The sequence below is a fragment of the Syngnathus floridae genome, chromosome 3 (genome assembly GCF_059516105.1).
Source record: "Syngnathus floridae isolate MCC-2025c chromosome 3, RoL_Sflo_1.0, whole genome shotgun sequence".
In the NCBI taxonomy this organism is placed as follows: domain Eukaryota; kingdom Metazoa; phylum Chordata; class Actinopteri; order Syngnathiformes; family Syngnathidae; genus Syngnathus; species Syngnathus floridae.
In genome coordinates, this window is record NC_142415.1 from 16,656,724 (window position 1) to 16,675,736 (window position 19,013).

The following is a 19,013-nucleotide window of genomic DNA, read 5'->3' on the forward strand; positions in this document are numbered from 1 at the left end:
AGGAACTAATGTCTTTCTCATAATAACAGTTTGCTCAACTTGGTCTGAAGCAGTAATAATAAAATAATGTCTATTTATCAAAGATAAATACAAGGCTTTATCTGACTTTTATATTTCTGCACAACAAGTCTGAATACCAATACTAATAATAAGAAACCCATTTCTTTTTTGCAAAGCATTTCCATGGTAATACTTTTGAAAGTTTTCCGCAGGCATGATTGCAAGCCCGCGCACACTGTCACAACCAGTTGCCACTGATGAACGCGGGCAAGGTCTTAAACACACATTCATTCGACGCCTCCGCTTGGCCACAAACAACGCTGACCTCCAAATGCAATTAAGCTCGAACCAGTGTTGACTGTCTGGAGGATAAGTTCATGTCTTGCAGCGGATACTTCATTTCATAAGATTGAACCCGATTGACGTCTGACATTCTCTCGAACGACTGACACAAGATGGCTAAGTTAGCCGAGATCAATTTTCCTTCTCGGCAGAGAGTTTTTCTTCATTTCAGAGTAAAAACTGTTTTAATGTATCGAGCAAATCATTTTAAGAGGTTTATAAAAATACTGTTTTGGGGGGACTCTCCAGAAGTTTCCAATAAGCGTCAAACAAAAACCGCATTTTTCATTTGATGAGACAAAACCAGCGCTACTTCCAGAGGTAAAGATAATAACAAAAATTGACAATGTTCTGGTTTTCCACCTGTTCCCTTGTAATCAGTGATGACACCATGTGCTCGACTTTATCAGTTTGTCATTGGTTTCAGGCACTGGACCAAAAAGGCAGATGTATTCAGAGACACCGCAAAGGATGTCGGTAGATAAGAAATCAATCAAACGGGATCTTGCATAAAATGGCTTTCTTTCATCTCAGGCTGCTCATTTGTGCCGCATTCCGGAGTGGCTCGGTTTCAAGCACCGCTCAAGATGTCCTTTGGAATGAGATGCTATCCTCACAAAAGACGGACGGAAACAGATTGGAAAGTTGAATCTTTGTTGGCTGTTGGGAAAGTACGCACGTGGAGTCGGTTGGCAACCGGTGATCATGGAGCAGCTGCAGATGTTTATCGCAAGGCTCCTGTCAATCATCCCTGAGTGGCTTAGCCAACTTTCAATATGGCATGTCTTGGAGATTGGTTAAGCCTAGCCTAACCGTTGTGGATGGAAAATTACAAAGCCAAGGCTGTTACAAAAAAAGCTGTTGGTGCCTAAGAAACATCAAGTTCCTGAGTTTATGTGAAGTGAAACTCACTTGCAGAAACTATGTGGAACTGATTACATGGATATGAAAACACACGTAGAGCTCGGAACATCCCAAAATAGTCTCAAAGAGCAGAGCATGATCATCAAATTTGTTTGGGGGAATTTTACACAGAAATAGATAATTGGGAGGATCAACACACTCATCAATAGGTATTGACCTTGACGCCATATGCCGAAGCGGCATTCAATCTGATAATGGAGCCAGTCATTAAACGGTTTGTAGCGAACAACATAAGCCGTTTCTCGGAGAGTCTAAAAATAACAATGTCCATACATATGTGACAGCGTTATAGATCGAGTGAGGCCTGGTTAATGTGAGGCAAGCAACCACTTTACTCTATTAATTTATGTATACGCTGTCATTCAACTGTGGTTGCCATGGTTACTAAACCAAATGGATTACGCTAATGCCTCATATCGTAAAAAGGGGTTTTCTCAAGTGGAGTTTGGGGGAAGCTTCTAATTTGAGAATCACACGCACACACACACACACACACACACACACACACACACACACACACACACACACACACACACACACACACACACACACACACACACACACACACACACACACGAGACATCACCGCATCCTTTCCAACGTCTTCAAAAGCACTTCCTGCAAGGAAGGAGGGTGGGTTGTTTGTAGAAAGAGCTAAAGCAACAAGAAATCGGAGCTGTGATCTCCAAACTCTTGATTCATCTTATCCTCTTGGAAATTCCTTCCTGAAACAGAAGCCCCCTGATCTGCCTTGGGGGATTTGGGAGGGAAGGATGAAGAAGGGGCGTCGGGTGAGGCGGGAGCCGCCAGAGAGGAAGTGTGGCAAACGGAGGAAAGAGTTTACAAGCTATCAGGTTCTGACAACTGGAAGCCGCTCAGAGAAATGGTCCTGCCACAATGTTTTTGTCTCTTTTGTCTCTCTTCCAATAAGCGGCATTGTACAATTTCGCAAATGGACTTTTATTGGGAAGCTGTGGAGCTAATTATGTTGCGGTGAGGAATTGCCTGTGAACACTCTGAAATGGTGCGGTGCAAGCAAAAAGCCAAAGAGCTACGTTTCATTTGACACTACATCACCGTTAAAGACATCATGGAACCACTCGAGAGATCATATAAAAATGCCGTCTAGTGGTTGTGAGCAGTATTTGGCTTTTAGCAGTTGGTGTAAGACCAACATCTGAACGGATGGGATGTGTGATGGCTGCTTGGATTAAATTGCAGGCATTAATTTGGAATTGGGCATTTCAGTGTAAATCCAGCCTTAACTGAGTAGAGGATTTTATTTCTTCATCCCTATAATTGTTTTCCCGTATTTACACAAAATACACTTCACGTAAATGACGCAATCACTTATTTCATTAAATCCTACTTCATGTTTTTTGAAATTTACTGCCCGTCTTTCCCTTTTTAAAGAACAATTTGTCCCCCCGCCTCCCCAAGTGTTCATTTTGAATTTGCACATTCACTTTATCTATGAAAGTCACGTGAATGTTTCTGTTGCTTGGATGAAGAGGAGGGGGGGGGGGGGGGGGGGGCACACACAAGACGTGGGCGAGTGTCACGCCAGATTAAGTCCCATCGGTCTCATTTCTCTGGCAACCACACACCAGAAACCTCGTGACTTGGTATAGATGGTCACACAGACAAAATAGGAAGAGCAGAGTCATTATCATTATTTTTATGATCTCAGTCTTCCCACCTGAATTCCAGGGGGTGCATGCAACCCCCGCCCCACCCCCTCGCATCTTCAAATACACATGTACATATTCCAAAGGGAACAGTGGCAGCAACCCAAACACGTGTTCCCGCAGGGTTTGCACAAAGCTGTGAAAAAGACTTTGTATTGATTACTCGTTTATGTCAGAAGCACTTCAATTGCAGCAACCATCAATTAATTCCACCGTGTCGCTTTCGGTGGCGCATGCCCTTCACGTTGACCGGTAATCTGAGATGTCACCAGCTATCGCAGACAACTTGTGGCGTTTCTTTGCCGCCCACATCGTTCATAGCCAAAGAAGAATCGGGAATGTCCTCTCCCAAGGCACTGTAGATTGCAGCACTTGCATCTGCACACATTTGTCTCCCACGTACAGTACACAAGCGTCTACGCTAACATGGTTACGTAAAGCAAATGCCATGAATATGTTTATCACATGAAGAGCCGCCGCCATGAGTCATGCTCTAACTTGCTCGTTCAGCACAAACAACAAAGGATGCCTCTTCCAGTTGGCTCAGATTTTTCATTATCAAAGTCAGAAAAGGCCTGATTGTCAGATGCCTTGAAAAGATTATCCTAAGTGATTATCTTGTGGTGTGGGATGTACGCATAGAGTCATTTTTTTCTCCTTGATCTGCTCAAAAAGCATTAAAGCAGAAAGAAATATTTTACCATTGTTTCCTCTGCTTTTTTGTTAAAAATCGGCATTATATGTAACACCAAAAAAAGTGCAGCAACGGAGGATGATCCACACGCGGAAATGTTGCGATACACGACCTTGGCTGGCGCTCAGAATCCGTTCATCCCATCCATAATTTCTCGAGATGACATCTGACGGCTCTGAGCGCCTGAAGGAATGCAGAATGCATTGCACAACACAACTGAACCGCACACAAGGGAACATCCTTGCCTATGGAGTAAGACATTTACAGAGTGAAAACATTGCGTTGTTCCGCAAAGTCGAGCATGCTCACGTACGACGAGATTTGCCGAGGGAGTTGTTGTGACAAGAAGGGTAATGGCATCTTCAATGCTGAGGTGGTTTACCATTAAGTCAATGAACTATGCATTAAAGGCGACATATTGTTTGTACACAGTTTCTCGAGCGCCTGCCCACTCATCAAGTGTAAAATTCACCAAGAATTCAAGCTTCATGTGCACACACACACAAAAATATCCTCACTCATTTGTCCCCTGAGACAAAACCATCCCTAAAGTGCCGTACAGTGGCAGGTGGGCGGAGTCACTGCTGATAACAACAAGAACCACCAGAGACAACATTTTCAGAATGTCCACTGGCTAGGTTGGCAGTGGTGAGTTAGGTTAGTTATGAGACGGTGACGGCGGACAGGGTCAACGACGGGGGTCGGAAAGCAAGCCGAGGTGAGAGCGTGACAGATGGCCTTTCTCTGGACTTCCTCTGTTGGCTGCACAATAACAAGCACACGAGGCCAGCAACCCACCACCACCATGTATGACTAATCAATGGCTCGCACATGACCAGGATATTGTACTTCCTGTTTATTCGAGCATGAGACACGTAAAATACTACTAGACAGTCAATTAATACTTAAAAATGATTGATAAAGATCATTTTCACAAAGAAACGTAAATTGTATTAGTTTCGCATTTTTTTAGAGTATAACAAGAAGGGTGGAAGGCAATCACAAAGTGATTTGCACTGAACATTGCCAAAGTGCCCAATTATTCCTTGCAAAAGCAGTAATTTATCATTTTTGGAAACTTTTTGACATATTTGAAATATTTTACCCGCATATTTTCTTGACCTTGCCAAAAACTCTGCATGAGAGAAGATTGTGACAAAGATGGAGAGGGTGCAGTGTTACTGGTTCACAACAGACGTCTCGGAGTCTATAAAACCATTTTATCTGGCAATTCACAGAATAATGTCTTTGGTCTAGTGATTCTAAAATGTGAGCAGAAAGATTAAAAGGACTGTTTAAATGCAAATTATAAATGAACAAGAAAGTGCATTTATGTATTAAACACGATTGTGATTTTTTTGCTGTTCAGCGTGTTGGAGAACAGCAAGTTATGCATAAAGTCAAATGCTCTCTGTCATTAGCTAAAAGAGGAAAATCAATTAAAATACAAAAACATAAAAAGTGATTTTATTCTTCTATCGATGTCTCGCAAAACGAAGAACTTGAGAAATCTGTTAAGTGAGCATCAAAGGAGCTTTTCTTCGGCTCTTAATAGCCGGACCGCGTAACACATTCTCCCAAAAAGAAAGAGCAGTCTCAACAAGGAGCTGTTAAGTGGATTATGACACTGCTGCTGAGGCACTCCACCGGCCATCGAGTTGATCGTCCCTCAACACTCGCCAATAGTGAGCGAGCGAGTAAGCCGCGGGGCTTTCTTGACGTCAGCTTATTTGCGCCCGCAATTATGGGCTGCAGTAAAAGCAACGGTCCCAGACTCATCCAGTAAATAACGGCGGAAAGTGCTGTATTGTCGCGGCAAAAGTCGACAGAGAGATTAATAACTCGGGTCCATACTGTAGAAGTCGGCGATAATTGTTCTCAAGGGGAATGGAGGCTTGATGCATGCGTCCGATGACGGCGAGCCTATGAATACTGTAAGAGCAGCGGAGAAGTAAATCAAAGCCGGGCTGCATTCATCACACATGCTGGAACATCACTTCACTGGTTCTTTTATCTCAAACAAGATATTACATTAGGTTGTTTTATAGACCTAAAATAGACGTCTAAATTAGGTTGTTTTCTAGACCTAAAATAGACGTCTAAATTAGGTTGTTTTATAGACCTAAAATAGACGTCTAAATTAGGTTGTTTTATCGACCTAAAATAGATGTCTAAATTAGGTTATTTTATAGACGTCTAAAAACCTAATTTAGACGTCTATTTTAGGTCTAGAAAACAACCTAATTTAGACGTCTATAAAATAACCTAATTTAGACGTCTATTTTAGGTCGGTTAGGTAGAGTCGGCTGGAGTTTGTTTTCGCTCCCTCTCTGGACAAGTTTATTATTTTAACCTCACATAATTGATGTGAAACTTTGAAATTTTGGTGTGTCCAGGTGCTTACTCTCCAGTAGCATGTTTTGGAACACCTCATTAGCATAATTAGGATTCCCTCAGCCACTACGCAGCAGCAGTGGCAGCGATTCAGACAATTAAAAATAATGTCAAGCCGCTTCTGATTTCCATTGCCCTCATTGATGTAGCACGCGTTACGGCATGCTGTAATATATACACTATATTACAACAGTACAGCACACAAACATAACCATAAGGTTTCACCCGCGCATAATCGTCATACCGCATAAAAGACGTCTATACAGTAATGAGGCCGCATTTCATTTCCTCCCACAAATACACACAAAATAACCATAAAATGTTGCCATGCCCTTTATATTAAACACGCACACACTGGAACGCGCTCAGGTGCCGCTGCTATAAAGCTTCTACAATGAGCGAGAGCGAGTGAGATTCTGATTATCATTCAAATGAGCTCGGCAAGAGTGTGCGGTGTCTGGGGCATCGCCGTGTCAGCAAAGCACTTCCTGTTTGCCGTTTAAGTCGCGCAGCGGGGCTGCGGGAGCGAGATAACGAGTATCACAAAGCGCGCTGGGAGATGAAAAATAAAGAAATAAATAACTAAAAAGGCAAAGGGAGACCCCCTGAAGCAGCGGCCGTTGCCCGATGTGGCATCAGTCGCTCGTGCCGCTGGGAATGCTGCTCCTAAGAAGTAAGATATTGTATGGAGGGGAGACAATATATTATATCATATAAGCATTAAGTAGATGCTTGTTAAAGCTTTTACGGATAGGCTGTGATTTAACAATGCTTATTAATTTCGTTTCTGATTTATCGCGTCTCTCTCATGATTTCAAACCTTGTTTTCACTAAAGGCTGTCAAAAAGCTTGAGGTGGACTAAAACTTCCTTCAGGCCACAAATAGGGCAACTTTTTAAAAAGAACCCTTAAAATCTTGGGGAGGATATGATTAAGTGAACAGTGTGGTCCGACCACATGAGATTCAAAGGTGAGACATTCATCGGCGCCTTTAAAGGTCAGAAATAACGGTTGGAGCTGGACCGCTTCCCTAATGATTCCTTTACAAGAGTTCAAAAGCAATTTTTTAGGTGGCTGTTACTTGCACTGTCAGAGGAACTCCACTGGGAGCCGGTTTCTTGCCCATGGCGCTGACTTCATTAAGCAAGAGGGCAAACTTCCTTGCATGTGCAATTATCTGCCATCTTCAAACTTTGTTCTGCACAAATAATGTTGCCTGTAATTTCACACGGTGAGTTAAGACATCTGACAATTAGGCATGCGGTAAAAAACTCACAGAGCCATTGAGAGAAATTAGCAACTCACAAAATAGAACTTGATTGTTTATTTTAACACTGAACGGTTGAGTTAGTTTCCGAGTTAGCCTGCTCAATAGAAGCAATCATTCGGACTTTTTGCCAGTCAGGCACAGCGAGAAGTGAAAATAAGAAGAAATAAAATAAAATTAGAGACGCATACGGGCTGAATTATCGGGTTTAAGAGGACGATCTTTCACAAATTTCCTTGGAGGTAATTTATATCTTTGTGAAGCCATTCAGACTCCAGTGGATGAAAATTCCAAACATATAAACACTGGCAATCCATCCATCCATCCATCCATCCATCCATCCATCCATCCATCCATCCATCCATCCATCCATCCATCCATCCATCCCCCTCTTTTTTGCTCAAAACTGTAAATTGTCAGAATCTCAATGAAACAGAGAGCGTCAGAATTAAAGGCACTTGATGCTCTCTTTGTTTCATATGCCAAGCAGTCAAGTGCATTTGTTAAGCAGTGCACGACAAAAGGTACCTTGCAATAAACTTTTGTTATTTTTATCTGCAATGCAGCAGCCGAGCAAAGCGGGCAGCGGACTCTGACTGCGCCAAGGACTTAAGCCCCCACCCATTGATTTGGGAGCATCTCTATCGTGCTCAGAAGATCCGACGAGAACACTCCATCTCCAAATGCTGTCTGAAATCCAGGTCGCTGCCGTTTCTTGATCCGGCATGACTAAGAAGAGTCAGCGTGGAGGCTTAAAGAAATCCATATTGGTTCCACCCATGTGAAGCCCTGTGTGAAAGGTCCAACATGTCTTTTGGACAGCGTCTCTTGTTAAAGCTTTGTACAACTTGTGCTCTTCTTGTGCAAAGCCAAAGTTGTAAATGTTCTTTTGAGTGTCGTGCAATGTTTTTTGAATGATTAAAAAAAAGATAAATTAAATTATGTGACTAACACTGCTCTAAAGTGACACAAAGTGATTTGCATTGGAAGCAATAATACAGTAAAATCAAATAAAAACTCCTTCACCCTAATTAGTCTGTTAAATTGAGATTGTGCTGTACCATAAAAACATATTAATAATAAAATATTAATGCTATCCATCCATCCAAACATACACGAGTTTTATATGTCCTAAAGGTGGACACAAAAATTATTTAGTAAATTAAATAAAATAAATTTTAATGGTCAGGGGAAAGTGGTTAAAACAATGCAACTAATATTATAGAACTGCTGATAAAGCAAAATCCTATTGTTTGTGCTTTAATAGCCCTCTGCTCAGGGGTACCAAATCAAGTTTCCATTGAGTGTATATTCAACCAATAATGTTGACTTGCTGAATCATTACCAAAGGTGAGATAAGGAGATATGAAAATAATGATGAAACTGAAGGCAGCAGTGTCATCCTTCGAGGCACTCGGGGATTCCTCTCATCATAAATGAAACAATATTTTCCTTTAAGCCGGTGACCATGTGATGGATTTAGTGCTACGTGAGCCCTTTACGCTTCAACGGAGGGATTTGAACCTCCAAAGGAGCAACATGAAGGCCATCTGCTTGTCTCATTAGCGCTGATGCTGCAGCATTTGCGCCTCCAGAGGATGAAGGTCTGTCTTGGAAGACGCTTGAACGATATATACTCATCTTTTCCTTTTTTTTTTTAACGTGTGTGTTTCTTCTGGGTTAAGATGAAAGCTTCATGTCTCTGAAAGTGTGACCTTGGGGAATGCAAAAAGTCACAGCCTTGAAGCCTGTTTGAATTGAACGTGAATTGCCTGTGGTTTAGTTTTCTGCCTCTCGTTTTGTCACGCAGAGAATTTGTCAAAGTATTCGAAGGAAATATGAATTATGCTTTTGTGGCCACGGTTAAAAAGAGTTCCCGGGTGTCTCAATAAAAGTCTCTGAACACTTACTTTTTAACTTTTTGCCAGACATTCAAGTATGTGCCGCTTATCAGAAACTAACACAATGTTAGCAAATGCTAATCTCTGCATCCAGCTGTATCTTGAAAGTGACAGATCTTCCCCTAGCCTGACCTCCAAGTCATGGGTGATATGTCAAGCAGTTACATCATTTTGGGAACAGGTCACATTTATACAGCTTGTCTGAGTGGGCAGAAACTCTGAAACCCAAACATATGTAACTGGAACATACATTTTCACAATATACCTTCTTTGAAAACGAAGATGATTCAATCAAACTGTCTTGTTAAAACGCTAAAGTAGTCACGCAACTGATTCACAGGATAGGCAAAAGTAAAAATCATTGATTATGGCCTTACTCAACTACACGCGATCATTTTCTCAATGCTTTTTTTTTTGCATTTCAATAGTAGGTGAACTTTTCACAGCTGAGTGCCAATTAATGTTAAAAACACAAGACCTGTGAAGAAGCCCATATGTGACAACTCATCCATCATTAGAGGAGACATATTATAATTTTAAACAGTTAGCGACATCCATATGACATGCTTTTATCAAAATACGTAAAGGATCAAGAATTTCAACATATTGCACATCTTCAGTAGTCAATGATACCGATAACAAGCGCCGATACCACAAACATTTTCGATACATAATATTTCCCTCCAAAAACTATGACAGATGTTTTTTTTTAAAAAAAAAAAAAGCTATACCCAATTATAGTAATTTTCCTTCAAATTGCAATTTTCTATCCTTGTATTTTTTTCATTTCTAACTCCTGATCATACACCAGCCCCAATAGGGCAACCAACACTGGTAATGGTCAACGTCGCGAGACCGATACTGCAAAATAAGTCTGGCATCAGCAACCTGGTCCCTGCCCATCGCTAACCCACACAGATAAAAACTTTTCAGACATGAGTATGTGGCACATGGCTACATTAGCCAACACACAAAAACCCCACAGCCAATACTTGGACAATTTCAAGTATGCCGCTAATGCATCCATCCAGCAAAACTCAACACAGCTCTGCTGTTTTGGTTTTGACAATGACCGCCCAAGGCAGATGATGGTTCTGCATGATAGTCTTTCACACAGTAGCCTCCAGTTCTGTAGTGCCCGTACAGTTCATAAAATACAGTGGACAGTTTGGAACAGTGCTTAAACCTCTTGAGGCCCATTTGAGTTAAAGCAAATGAATGCTTATTAAATCCAGTTTAATGGTTTTGGATGGAGTTTAAATGGTCACTGGAGCAGAGTGGATTTCTATTTTTCTTTCAGTGTTGCAACATGCAAACATTGGGCTGCAAATTCACAGTAATAAGAAGAACTGCTTCACTTTATTTCCCCAGTCAACCGCAGAACACAGCACTTGAAGATAATGTTAATAATCTGAGCTATGATGTGAAATAAACTCGGTATGAAAATAAAAGACAAGATGTAATCACCGCTATGGATCGGGATGGATATTTGTATGCAGCTGTTCCGCTACAAACAAAGTGAATTCAGATATTACACTGTGACGCACAAAAGACAAGAGTGAAAAAATTGATTTGCACTGACGCGACAAATATTTCACAACCGAATTCCTCCATTATGGTCTTTCTCAGACACAGCTAATCTTCTCATTATCCTACTCTGGATCACATTAGACTCCAAGTGAAGCACGGCACATTGCTTAAATAAATCACTTGGTCTTCTGCTCTCTTTGGCTGAGCAATCAGGAAAAAAAAAAGTCAAAGCGGTCAGATTTGTTTGAGAGTGCAGTCACAGCTGTCACCAGCAGGAGGTGAAAGGGGGCCACGCACAGACCACTAGCATCCTCCCTCTCTCCATCTTCCCACATTTTCCTTCCTCCCATTTGACAGCGAGGGAATGGGGAGGGAGAGATGTGACTTCGCTGGGAGGCCAGACAATTAGTGGCTGCTGGAGGAAGGCAAGCTGACAGAGAGGGAGGGGAAGGGGGGGTGAGTCACGTGACCTCTCTCCATTTGTTGGTATACAAAATGAAGGGCTCAATCAACGTGGGGTGCACACATACCGACTTGCCTTAGTATTTTTAAAGGTGTGTCATTTCTATCAGTACAATTAGAATTGTGAAATTCTATATTTACACCGTGACGCCGGGTTTTATTTAATACACCAGAGTGACTAATGTGCGAGGCGAATGAGCAATTAATGTTGACGTAATAAGAATAGCGCATGTGTGTGTGTATACTCTGTGCAAGTGTGTGTCAACATAGGAGATTAGGTTTAGGAACTCGAGGTTGGCTCCCACAAGAAACTCAGTGATGAGAATTGACATTGTAAATCACGATACCATGATATTTGGGGGAAAAAACATATGGGCTAACCTTTTCGTTGTCATTGTCATTTATAAGTTACATGCAGAAATAAAAATAAGACATACCTTCCGGATAAATACTGATCTAAATTGGGGTTTTCCCAATGTTGTTTCAGACTGACAAAAGACTCGTAAATTAAGTAGCACTCTTAGTTGGGTGCCAGTGAATTTGCATGTTAGTATCAGTGAACGTTTATCATCTTTCGTGTAATACTGATTGATTAGATAGATAGCCCTATAAATCACAAAGACAAAATTCTCCCCGCCCCAGATTTTACTGCAGCCATAAAACTTCAAATCACTCTCAGGCAAAATGACAAAAATGGAGTTTGCCTGTTCTAGTTCTCTGTGATTTGTTTTGTAATTATGACCTTGAAGTTTTTTTCATATTATACGGAAAATACGAAACTTCGGGGTCACTCACAAGGTCTGTTTTGTTAATAAAATCTAATAAATTAGAAAATTAGTCCAGGAAAAAAGCTCGTGTTTCAAAAACAAGGATATTCAAAGTGACCCGAAACTTTTTAAATAGTAGTGTGCCAGCAAATCACAAAGTATCTTCTTGTTACTGTTCTACATTTGAATCTGAAATATTCTAGATATTCATGTTTTCTCACCACAATATGTTCTCGCCTTAATGCCTATTTTTACACCTTCCTTGGTCTTTGCAATGAGTTTGCACACTTCGGTTTGTGCTGAAAGAAGGGGTGGCAAAAGAGAGGGAGTGAGCGAGTAAGAGAGAAAGGGGGAGGATGGCGAGGGAGTGAGCTTCATGCAAGGGAGGGGACAGACATTCTCCAAGCAGGGGAGCCGAGCTTCAGTCTGGCCAGCAAGGAGGAGAAGCAGCACCAGCAGCAGCATCTTCATTGCTGTCTGCCTCCCCCGATTACTACTGCCACTACTACCGCCACCAATCTGCATCCACCTTTCGGACTATACACACCCAAGACCGACAATAGAGGAGGTTGTAGTAGCTTTTTTTTTTTTTTTTTTTTGGGGGGTAGGAGTGAGAAAGCATGCAGGAGGAGAGACGTGGAGGCGCAGCTGCGGGATGCGTGCTGTCTGACGGGCACCCAGCGAGCATGATGCCGCTGCTGTGAGAGGCTCCCGTGAGCTGCGCACCCAGCCGCCCTCTTCCCCTCCCTCTCCTCTCCCCTCCTTTCCTCTCCTCTCCTCTCCTCCCCTCACCTCGCCACCATCACCGAACAGCACTCATTTGAACGCGGGGACTCGGAAACACCACCACTACCGGCCACCGGCGTCCTGCACGGGAACTTGACGCAAACAGGTATTTTTTGCGTGTGACATCTCCAAGCGTGCGTGAGGATGAATGGAGCCATTTCTTGTTCGCACCACCTTCCATCCAGCCATTGTCTCTCTCTGTGATCCTGTCATTGCATCCATGACATGCTGCTTGACCGGAATGCAGAGGGACCATGGAGATGGCACTCATTTTATTTCAAGAAGGAAAAAAAAAAAATCGGTGCACATGCCATGCACTCTCTCCTTTGCGGCTGCAATGACAAGTGCTCATCCTGCTCCTAAAAAAAATGAGCAAAGCATTGCAATGCTTTTGATTTGATTTATCAAAAAAATGCACAGATTTATAATCTCGGCAATATGATCTGAAGATGCTAACCCCCCACCCCGACGTCACAGTGGTGTGTTCCTCTCCCTCTCTCTCTCTCTCGCATGGGTGCTACAGAAAGCAATCATGCACATGTGTGTGCATGCATGTGCCAGATGCGACGCACACGCCCACATTCATCCACATTCCGCCGTAATCCGCGAGATCATGTGCTCCTGGAGACATGACGTAACACACATGCGTATACAGTAACCCCCCCCTCAACCGCTCACCCAATCCTAAAACATGAGCACAAATGACCCCGATCTGGCAATTGGGAGAAATGGGTTAGCAAGAGAGAGTGGCACACATATTGCAGAGCTGTGTGACAAATGGAGTGGTTGAGAGTGCTCTGCTGATCAGATGCCCCTCAAGGGAAATGGAGGAAATGGGTCCCTGGATACTTGTAATGATGGCCTCGGGCTTGCTCTAGGGAGAAGGTGTGGCTCCCCTCCTTGTTTAATTTCTTTTGGCGATTTCCCAAACTGGACTGGCACTAGGACCGCAGGAATTCTTCACACACACATGCAAGATCATTTTTCGGCTAGACCTCATAAATTAGATTTTTTTGGGGGGATAAGTAAATGTGAGTCAACACTTCCAGTTTCACACTAACTAAAAATGTTTAATTGTTAAGTCAGGCGATTTAGGGGACAACTTTAATTTGTGAGCCAGTAAAATCAATGAAATATATTGAAGGAAACATAGTATATTGTTTTCACCAGAAATCAGAACAGTTCTCAGCTTTCTTAAAGGGAAACACTATGAATATTTACATTTACAAAACCTATTTATTTCTTGCCATGTTTTTAAAGGAAAAAAAATATTATTTTGTGTGTGCCTTGGAGGCAGGCAGCTGACTCAGTTCCACTGCTTTAATTATTGATGTGGGCTTATTGGTGCTTTAGCCATGTTGTGCTGAGCTGTCAGGACAGTGACGTTATTTACCGCTTTCCTGTCGCAAGATGTTCCATTTACCCTTTTCCCCTCTTTGACATTAAGGGCAACCTTCTGTGGTGCGATCACAAAAAAACTAAATAAGCCAAAGAAATGTTAAACAGGTTAACCTCTGCAATCCCCTCCCCATGAAAAATTAAAGTTGAATTTAAAAGGATTGAGCGAACGAGTTTCCCTTAGCCGGGAAGCAAGTAAGCTGTGTTCACTCCCACAATGACGCTAATGCCCGTTTCTAACTGCCCGCATGAAAGAAAACACCAAAAGAAAAAATAATGTGCAAAATATAGAGTGTAATGGACTTCACCCTAGTAAACATTTTGTTATCTGCCTGTTTATGAAAACGTTAGACAACTGTACATGTCGCACACGTTTCTCCATGATTGATCTTCTGTTGCCCGGTTGCTGTTAAATTCGCTAGTGGCGGTGTTGTTCATTTGCAGTTTGGATGCAAAGGTGTGAACATCTGCTCTGGAGGGAGTCTCATAATCTCCACAAGTCTCCAATAACACCAGGAGAAGTCAGTAGAGGTGTCAGAAAAGTCACTAAATATAGCAAAAAAGTCATATGGTGTCAAAAGTCAGGAGGTAATGAGTGTCCATACGTTAGCTATCAACTCACAAGTTGGTTTTTCTTTTAAAATCAGGTTACCGTATTTTTGGGACTTTAAGCTGCTACTTTTTCAACAAGTTTGAATCCTGCGTGGCTTATCTGTGGGTTTTTCATGATTTTTAAGACATTGTATGATTTGTGCATATTCTCTTATATATGAAAATTTAAAATTAAAACACCTTATAGTCCAATGCGGTTTATATATGAACAAAACAGGGTTTTAGTTTAGTTGCTGCGGTTTCGAGTCCAGAAATTACGGTAGTTGAGACTGAATCGCCACCACGTCAGCAAGCTGCACCCAAGTTTTGCTATTCAATCAATTCCACACACAAACCAAAATCTTAACCATCAATAAATCTATGCAGTTATTATCATGGCTGTCCCCATTGCTTTCAATGGAGCACAATAATGTGCCGTCTACGTACAAAACGACAGACCGGAGGTTATTTATACTCACAAGGTTGCAAAATCAGAACCTCTCACAAGCCACTCACGTTATGCTATGGCGAGAATGACAGAGAGGGCGATCAGCTGAGCTGTAAGAACATTTCACCTGTCCGACATAGTATGGATGGAAATGAATGATCGTTGCATTCGCAGCTGGTCCGCTGGATGCGGCGGTCAAACTGATAAAATGCAAATGGGGTGCAAAAGATGATACAGACATCGTTCATCCCCTTCTGCCTAATTCCTGCATCATTACACCCTAACGGGACAATGCAAGCGATACCTCGCGGGTATTATCGAGTCATTTGTGTGGCGACGCTAGCTTGGGTAAGAGGCTGAATGCTTCATTTGTCAACGCCTAACATGCACATGTCAAGATGCTGGCTCCATGGAGCTTTGCCAGGCGGCGCACTAATTGTTAATCAGCACTCGTTTAAGACGACCGCTCTTTTACTGTGATTTGTTCAGACAGCAAGCGGTCATGGAACGTGCTTTATGTTTTCCTCATGAAGGGGCCAGGGCGTGTTCATTTAAGAAACTGTAGATTAGGGGAGGTGTCAAAGGCCCCGCCATTGTAATCATCTTATTAGAGTCGCGGGTGAGCTGAAATTCTTTCAGATGATAAGTACAGTTCACATTCATAGTATACACTAGACTTAAAACAGATTAGCTGGACCGGGTGGCCCGATATTTTGAGATTCAAACCCAGAAACAGAAAAGAGGAAGACATGCAAACTACTAGAAAAGAACAAGATGTCTTGTAATGAAAATGGATGGATGGATGGATGGATGGATGGATGGATGGATGGATGGATGGATGGATGGATGGATGGATGCCAAGTCAATGCTACTCAATGCATCCAACAATATTGCAGCTCTGCGTGGCTTTTGTTTTCTGTGCACTCTGGTCGAAAGGAACATGGCGGCCAGCCAAACTCGGTATTATTCAAATTAGTCAAACTGATATCGCAAATACTGAACAGCCATTCAAACAGACACATTTATTTCCATATGCAGCTCACAAAAGATTTGACTTAGTTGTCATTTCAGACATGACGTCACTGCAGAGACGCAACCATTTTGCATATAAGCAATCAATGTGAAACATTGTGTCTATGAACTGACTAATTAGTTATTGTTTTTTTTCTTGAGGATGAAAAGGCAGGCATCTAAGGGATGGAAGAAAGGGCCCGGGGAAGCCCATTAGACCCCAGAGGAGTTAATTTGAAGGAAAAACAACTTGTAGTTTGGATTTATCGTTTGTGACTCCAGTCTGGGAACTTTTCTGACAGCCCTCAAAAAATGTTTTGTTGGGCGGCTGGATTTGCCGAATTGGGTCACATACTACATCGTCATGTTTGAAAAGCAACCATCCATTAGCACCGAGGCTTATCCCTGAAACGGGAGCAGAGAGACTGGATCTATTTCCAGGAGACATCGGGAAGAGGGGTGAGGGGCGGCCCTTGTTCAAAAGATCAACGTCTATTGATTTTTTTTTTTTACATACTTCCATTCATGACTGAATTCACTGACAACACAGAAAGCTATTCCCGCCCCTTTTACCTTCACTTTGTTCATTCTAATTGACCTCATTTCACTTATTATTTGCCCCAATTTTAGGTTGGCTCCAGTATCCTCCCTTTTTCTGCTCATTACATTATATAATTCAAGTGCGCAGATCATATTCAATCATTACTCTCATTTCAGTGCACAAGTCACAATACAGGAAACCACTGGAAAGGAACGCACTTATTAGATTGTGAGATTAAACTAGACATTTTTCCCTTTCCAATTAAGTGGTTCATCTGATGAATGTATAATGATAGTTTCCTGATTGTATTATCAAACTGGTTATGGATCATCAGTCACTTGACATCTAATCTTACACACTTTAAAGGACATATATCATGGTAAATTGACTTTTTAAAGGATTGTCTACAAATAGCTTGGTTACGGGAGTTCCCGCCCACCCATCAAGTAGAAAACAAAACAACCTGCTACCTCCTTATCTGTTTCTAAAAACGTGTGCAGGAGCAAGATGTTCTGTTCTGTCTCTGTTGACGTGTGGAGATGCTAAAGAAAATGCTAAAGTACAGTATTTTGGAATCATAGTTTGGGGTATATTTAGGCCATGTGTCAATTGCTCATTTGGGGATTTAAACAGCACTAACTTACTTTTTATGCACATAAGAGCAGGGAATGAAATCAAGAGTGTGTGAAACAGCCGGCTGGCTATATTTGTTTCGGAAAGGGAAATGCTACTGAGGGAGGTGTCAACAACACTCGTAGACAAGAGGTTGTTTGGAGGATAATTGGCAATCAACCTGTGCCGCCCTTCGGATATGAGAATGTGTTTGCCTTTTTGGTATGCCGTGAGCTGGTCAGGTGATTAGTGTTTTGGACATTTTTTTTTATTGGATTACGATGAATGAGGTAGCAAGGCACAACAGTAAAGTTGCAGCTCGGCAGTTAAACAGTTAGCGGGGAACTGGCAATTAAGTTCTGTAGGGTTGTGGGGAGTGTAGATTAGTGTGATCATTAGTTTATGAAGGTTTGTTACTCAGGGTGATGTTTTGAAATGCTTCATTCGAGATGACCGACAACTACTCATTAGACAAGATGATAAATGTGCTATTCACTGGAGTGCAAACCAGATTGTCAGAAATAATCTTGTAGTAGGATTCCAGTAATTCCTGAGGGATTGGTACTAATGTGCCCAATGAGGCCAATTATTGGACCCTGAGGTAAACTGCCGTTAGCCAGACATCAAAATATACATGTAGCGTAAATATCATCATTTGAGTTTCATCGCTTATCAATATTTAAAAATAAATTTGATTTTCTAGAGATTAGTGTTTTGTGGCACTATGGTGCAGGCGCTATAAAAATTCGGGTTATGTCACTGCCATATTAAAGGAAGTCAGTCATGAGATGAGAACCCCCCCTCTCAGAATTCTTATCATAACTCTGGGCCAACAACCCAAACCGTAGGCGATATACGATAATATGATTAATGTACAACAAAAACTCAGAATAGTGGCAGTAATTAGAAATAGATTTCTTTTTCGCCCTCTAATTTTGTCTGTCCTTTCCCCAATCAAGAGCCCCGAGGAAATATGTAAAAAAAGTAGTTAAAGTCCTTGCCATCAAAACTCAAAAAGTATTTCTGATGAGGCTGGCTGATAAAAAAAAAGTTGGTGTTGAAAATGGAGCACTATAAAGAGCGTTATATATCTCCAGGCCTCTCTGAATTAATACCACGATAATGAAGTTAAAAAAAAATCAGACACTCAGATCCAATAAAAAGAAAAGAACAGTGGATGGAAGATGTCAATCAAGTGCTATCTGTGCCCACACTGTCTCCAGAGGAGGTCATTCAGTAGAAGTTGTGTAGGTGGGCTCTAACTGCACGGCTTGTGATGTTTCGAATGGAAACAAAGTCCAGGAGGAATGATGTTAATGGGTTAACTCGACATGAGGCAACTAGAAAGGTGTGCCGAAGAACCCTTAGTGCAACGCTGACTAACCGAATCCGACAGCAGTATTACGTCACTTCTTGGTCTGTTTGGCAATGTCAGGGCATATCAAATCTTTATTTTTTTTTCATGCAAGGTGTATGGAATGATATCTCTGAACCCAACCGACAGTTTTTGAATAATTGGAATTTTTGAAAAACTATTTTTTGAAAAAAATAGAGGGAAAATTGTCACTTGTATTAATTACCTTAGTAATATAAAACTTCACAAAAGGTATCAGTATTGCAGGCAAGCGAACTTCACAGCAGTTTTAATTCGTTAGCA

General features: G+C 41.7%; 1 protein-coding gene and 1 long non-coding RNA gene across 3 annotated transcripts in view; one reads left to right on the plus strand and one right to left on the minus strand.

Annotated features, from left to right (window-relative positions):
- LOC148400853 (uncharacterized) overlaps positions 1–19,013 on the minus strand; it is a 164,126-nt gene that overhangs the window by 63,960 nt on the left and 81,153 nt on the right. The gene's annotated exons all lie outside the window — the stretch shown is intronic.
- unc13c (unc-13 homolog C (C. elegans)) overlaps positions 12,395–19,013 on the plus strand; it is a 77,745-nt gene continuing 71,126 nt past the window's right edge. For both annotated transcript variants that reach the window (XM_088371502.1, XM_088371503.1), the window contains exon 1: positions 12,395–12,861. The gene's annotated coding sequence lies outside the window, so the exon portion shown is untranslated. The remainder of the gene's footprint in view (positions 12,862–19,013) is intronic.